Source organism: Mytilus trossulus, chromosome 6 (assembly GCF_036588685.1).
Source record: "Mytilus trossulus isolate FHL-02 chromosome 6, PNRI_Mtr1.1.1.hap1, whole genome shotgun sequence".
NCBI lineage: Eukaryota > Metazoa > Mollusca > Bivalvia > Mytilida > Mytilidae > Mytilus > Mytilus trossulus.
In genome coordinates this window covers 53,258,459-53,264,583 of record NC_086378.1, presented here as the reverse complement: position 1 = coordinate 53,264,583, position 6,125 = coordinate 53,258,459, and the positions used below count along the sequence as shown (strand labels likewise).

Here is a 6,125-nt window from a genome sequence, read left to right as displayed (position 1 = left end):
TTATTTACCTTAATGCAAAAGGTTGATTTATAATATGTAGAAAGTATTGTCTTTGTATACAAATAAATGTAGTAGTTTTTAAATAAAGCCTGCAGTAGTATATCTCTCTTAAATAGTCAAAAATCGATTAGGCAAAAACAAATCTGGATAAAAAATTTAAACCTAGCGAAACACACCAACAGTTAGAGAAATGTAACGGAACAACGGGAAGAATGAAATTCAATCAAAGCAAACGCCAATATACATATAAACGGACTGCAGATTTAAACTGTCATTTTTGTTTACTTGCACATGACATTTTGAGAAAAAGATGTGGGTTGAATCATGTGTTACGACTAGCCAAACCTTTCGCATATATTACAATCTGAAATAACTTCATTGTGTGACAGAAATACAGTACAAATGAAGGTAAGTACCCTCATGATAGAGGAAAACATAAAAATAGTATATGGCTATATCGTTCTATGACAGCGGGTAACTCATGCATAAACACCCAAATGACATGGGAGTACGATCGAAACAGCCCATGAAATATATTCATATTTTACCACAGGTGGGTACTCAAAGCGTTTATGTTATGAATTATTAATATACCACTGTGTGTCATTCATTATTGTTTGAATTCAGTTTCAACTTTTCTATTTAATGTACTACTTTGTTTGTTTATGATACTCACAGATGCAATAATGGCTCCGACAACTCCAAAGGAAAACACAGTGGAAGAAAACACAACCGCTGATAATATATTACAAACCAGAAACCCTACGGTCTAAAAATGAAAACAATAAATAATAAACATATATAAGCTGATCAGCCATTGCTAAATCAGACACATACATAACGAACTATATTGACATATACTGATAGTTTAAGTTTTTTTTAGTATATATGTGGTTTCGTTGAAGTCTGTTATAAATTATGTCAACAGATTCGTCCGTTTAAGATTTTTGACCATATTTCTTCTTAAGCTCAATATATATACGGAATGGCATTATTTGTATGTTTTATGAAATGCCGTACGGTAACGTAAGTGTTAAATTGTTTAAAACCGCTTCATTTGCACTCTGTTAGATAGATGTCTTATTTGTATTCATGTCCGTATCTCATGGAAATATTATATAGGTTAATGTTTCAGTAAAGTGGTTTAAAAGTTGATAATAAAAAATATTATTACGTACTAAACATTTCCAGCTTGATTGCCGTTTTTCTGTCATACATAAAGGTAAACAGCCTGTCAGTATAAACTAAAAATAAATAAATTCAAATCCTACGATGAATTAAAAATAAAGTTTAACAAATCTGCAGATTTGTTCTTTTGTTTTAAATAATAACAGATTGGTTCATTTGAATGAAACACTACTAACATTGAAGAAATATAACTTTGTACAATAAATTGTCAATAGCACCCAATGCACATCAATATGTAATATGTGTATATTCATTTTTGCATTAAAATATCCTGCTTCCTTTTATTTTTTTTCTAACCGTAAAGTTTTGTTCTTTACTGTTATAAATTGTGGATTATTTTAAATTATAATCCTGGTACTTTGATAACTATATACACCACTTGGTCGATGCCTCTGCTGGTGGACGTTTCGTCCCCGTCGGTATCACCTGTCGAGTAGTCAACACAGGATATCAATTAATATGTGGTCATTTTTATAAATTTCCTGTTTACAAAACTTTGAATTTTTCAAAAAACTAAAGATTTTCTTATCCCAGGCATAGATTACCTTATCCGTATTTGGCACAACTTTTTGGATCCTTCATGCTCTTCAACTTTGTATTTATTTGGTTTATAACTATTTTGATATGAGCGTCACTGATGAGTCTTATGTAGACGAAACGCGCGTCTGGCGTACTAAATTATTATTCTGGTACCTTTGATAACTATTTACCACATGCACACGAGAGAGAGCCAATCATGTCTAATATTTACCCTGATGTCGATATCGTCAATATTGGCAATGTCGACACGATATCAAATCGATATTAATATTTGCTTTAAACATCCATGACTCACACAGAAATTGCTTTAGTAAGCCATGACAAACCTAGACTTACCAGATGTCGATATGTCGGAGGCAGGGTAACTGTCGTTTTTTAACGACAGATATGTCGGATGGTTCAAAGGACATCGCGATGGAGTTTACAAAAATAATAACTTATTTTGAGGAGGTTGAGAGAACGTTAAGGAGATTACGGAAAATCCATTAAACGCAATACATTGTGCAATGGCAACATATAAGTTAACAGCATCAAAACTTTGTTTTATCGTGAGTTCTAATGACTGTTAAAAAATAGCAATACATATTTAATTATGTTTTATTTAACAAAAAGCAAACTCAATGATAGTTCCGAAACAATGTTATCAGATTGTATACATGATAATCTTTTATGATCAGTTTCTATAGCTACAAGGGATCGTTTTTACTTTAACAAACTTTATGAAGACATTTAAAACCTTCTAAATTTGATTCGCTTTCCTTAAACTTTTGCAAAATTATTTGATTAAGTTAGTTACATTAAACATGACTGTTACTATTACATCTAAGACATGCATTGCAAAAAGATTAGCTATAAGATAAGAGAAGCAATACGATTTCATATTCTGTGTTACTTACCCATCCTGAAAAAGCCATGCAAATCGAATACAGTATAACGTTACCGGTTTCATCACGGCAATTATCATAATACACATAATAATAACCGTTGGTGTAGTTGTTATAATAACCTTGACAACGTTTGTTTTTTCTGTGTAACTAAGAATTACTCCAACAACACCAAGGATCACACATATAACACTTAGACCAATCTGTGCTCCACCAAGGATCCGGAGTGCTCTTATCCGTGATATGTGGACATCCGTATGCACTGGTTGCGCTTGCTTTGCAACAATTGGAGCATTGGTGATCATTATCTATATGAAAAAAATAAATAACGTAGAAATTAAAAAAAAACATATGAATGAATCCGTCTCTGTCATGTGGTCAATCTACACAAAGAAGCTATAAGATCAATCGGTACATAAATTGAGTTAATTGAGTACGAGTTGTGTGTCCACTTGCAAAGAGTTACAACTTAAATACCTCCGCCTAGAGGAATTTGGATGGAAAAACATTCGGCATGATTAATGACATTCGTTTGGATAATCAAATTTATTTTAGGAAAAAAAGGGTCGGGTTTAACACAAAATTCGTAAAAAGAACACCGACGGGAAATGTGTCAAAGAGACAACAACCCAACCAAATAAAAAAGCAACAGCAGAAGGTCACCAACAGGTCTTCAATGTAGCGAGAAATTCCCTCACCCGGAGGCGTTCATAAGCTGGCCCCTAAACAAATATATACTAGTTCAGTGATAATGAACGCCATACTAATTTCCAAGTTGTACACAAGAAACTGAATTAAAATAATACAAGACTAACAAAGGCCAGAGGCTCCTGACTTGGGACAGGCGCAAAAATGCGGCGGGGTTAAACATGCTTGTGAGATCTAATTTTTTTTCAAAAAGATATATTGAGGATAAATATCCCTTTAAAGCGCATACAAAATAAAAACATGATATGGATTGAAGTTATAGAAACACCTGAAGTGTGAGAAACAAAAGAAGAAAGTTATGGTTACAACTGTGGTTAAAGGGACACTAGCTGCCAAATTCATGTTCACTGATTTGACTCAAATTCTCATATTTTATTTATAATAATGTATAACACTTTTCCAAATTATCAAAAGTATAAAATAAACAATTTACAGGACATAGTCTTAATGAGATGTAGCTTCGTTTCGTGTAAATTTCAGTCAAGACGCCATCTCATTAACTATCGAGTTGACCTTCTTTGACCATATAAGCGATGTAAACATAAACATACACGTGTATATATAAATAGATTAAGCAACTCGTGCATTTGGATTTTAAAGGTCCGTTAAATTTTGTATAATAGATTCGAAATTTATAGTTTTTCGTCGTTTTTACCTTTATAAGAATGATTTTGTGGACCGAATCAGTTTATCAAATTAATTACCTTTGTTTCACCTTCAATGCTGACATTCTTTTCCTTTAATTACCGTACACGGACAATGCATGCATTATACTATCTCTTTCTACGGAGTTGTGAATTGGATTTAACATGAATACGGATCTAATGAGGTCGAATTATTCACTTGTAAGTGAATAATTCATTACCAATGTTTATTAGCTTAATACTACAAAATTGATTAATTTTATTGATATAAATCAACACATCGTATTATTCCGGATTCGTTTTCCGAATTGCTTTAGTTAGGTGTTGAGAACCTTTGGTGACCCCAAGGATTCAGTGTCTTTAACAAGTACATAGTGAGCAATGATTGTTACCGACAAACGTTCAACTTATCTGTCCCAGTCAAAGGGATAACTTAGGTCGTCAATCAATGGCCAGGACCACATTGTTTTGAATATGATTCTAAACAAAATCAATCATACTTTTGATTTTTTATATATCTCGTAGCTAGTGCCCCTTTAAGTTTTTGTTTGTTTCTGGGAACAATAAAAATCACGCGAAGATGTTTGTTTAATTTGCAATTGCCAAACCTAAAAGATGATTTTTAACGAGTTTTTATTTCATTTGTCCAGCAAATTGTATCGACAAACAATAATAAAAGAATTATGATTTGCTAAGTGTTTGATGTTTGCCTAACCTGCATTGAAAATCTGTATATCTTTATATATGTTCTTAATATATGGGCAAACATTTTACAATTGTATAGGTCACCTACATTACATCCTAAGAGCTATTGAAAAGTTGTTTTCGAACATGGTGGGTCTGGTACTTTTTTAACATGTAGTATAGCGGTAAGTGTCCTCATGTGGAACGTTAATATAGCGTATTAAATCATCCCACTAAAGCAAAATGTCTACTACCCTTTCAGCTTGGTCTTATATAATAAAAAAAAAGATGTGGTTTAATTGCCAATAAAACAACGATATATTAGAGACCAAATGGAAGTGAATGTAATTATGTTCAAACACAATATCATAAGCTATAAAAAGCCTTGAATAATTCAAACATAAGTCGTTCTATGCTACATTTAATAACGAAAAGGTTTTTCAACTGATTAATCTGACTGTGCAGTACAGAAACATAATATTTTTGCAGGTTAAAATGTTTGAGAGTCGCCATACTTGCCACTAATCATGTGAAGTGAAGCCAGCGCACAATAGGAGCAAACCATAAAACAGTTGGAATGGACTTGACTTATCAGACAGCTGGTTATGAGTTTAGATTAGTTTAGATTATTTTATATGCCCCTATAGACAGCTGTTTAGGAGTTTAAATTAGTTGAGATTATTTTATATGCCCCTATAAACAGCTGTTTAGGAGTTTAGATTAGTTGAGATTTTTTTATATGCCCCTATAGACAGCTGGTAAGGAGTTTAGATTAGTTGAGATTATTTTATATGCCCCTATAGACAGCTGTTTAGGAGTTTAGATTAGTTGAGATTATTTTATATGCCCCTATAGACAGCTGTTTAGGAGTTTAGATTAGTTGAGATTTTTTTATATGCCCCTATAGACAGCTGTTTAGGAGTTTAGATTAGTTGAGATTATTTTAAAGTCCCTATAGACAGCTGTTGAGGAGTTAAGATTAGTTGTTTTATATTCCCCTATAGCTTGCGGGTCTAAAATTATTGTTTTAAGGTGGTCCAGTTTCAATTGACACAAGTATCAAATATCAGAAAATGTTTTTTAGGAATCTGATGTACAGTAGTTGTCGTTTGTTTATGTAATATATACGTGTTTTTCGTTTCTCGTTTTGTTTATATATATTAGACCGTTGGTTTTCCCGTTTGAGTGGTTTTACACTAGTAATTTTTGGGCCCTTTATAGCTTGTTGTTCGGTGTGAGCCAAGTCTCCGTGCTGAAGGTTATTTGGATGGAGAGTTGTCTCATTGGCACTCACACCACATCTTCATATATCTATTTTATATTGTTCACTCTGAGCCACGTTTGTTCAGAAACATAGAGACAACGTTTTATATTTTGACATAGTTTTTTTTCTAATATGTCCAGTCACTTCGGGATATAAGTTTAAGTACTTCCTTGTGTCTTAAAAATTCAATGTAATCTTCATTGTACTTTTATT

The 6,125-nt window shown here is 32.6% G+C and overlaps 1 long non-coding RNA gene across 1 annotated transcript; it reads right to left on the bottom strand.

Annotated features, from left to right (window-relative positions):
* Window positions 1-682: 682 nt before the first annotated feature.
* Window positions 683-2,854, bottom strand: LOC134723534 (uncharacterized). Its single transcript, XR_010108106.1, has 3 exons — window positions 2,625-2,854; window positions 1,179-1,244; window positions 683-769 (listed from the first exon to the last, which is right to left on the bottom strand). It is a non-coding gene; the product is annotated as an uncharacterized LOC134723534 (long non-coding RNA).
* Between the last annotated feature and the right edge of the window lie 3,271 nt (window positions 2,855-6,125).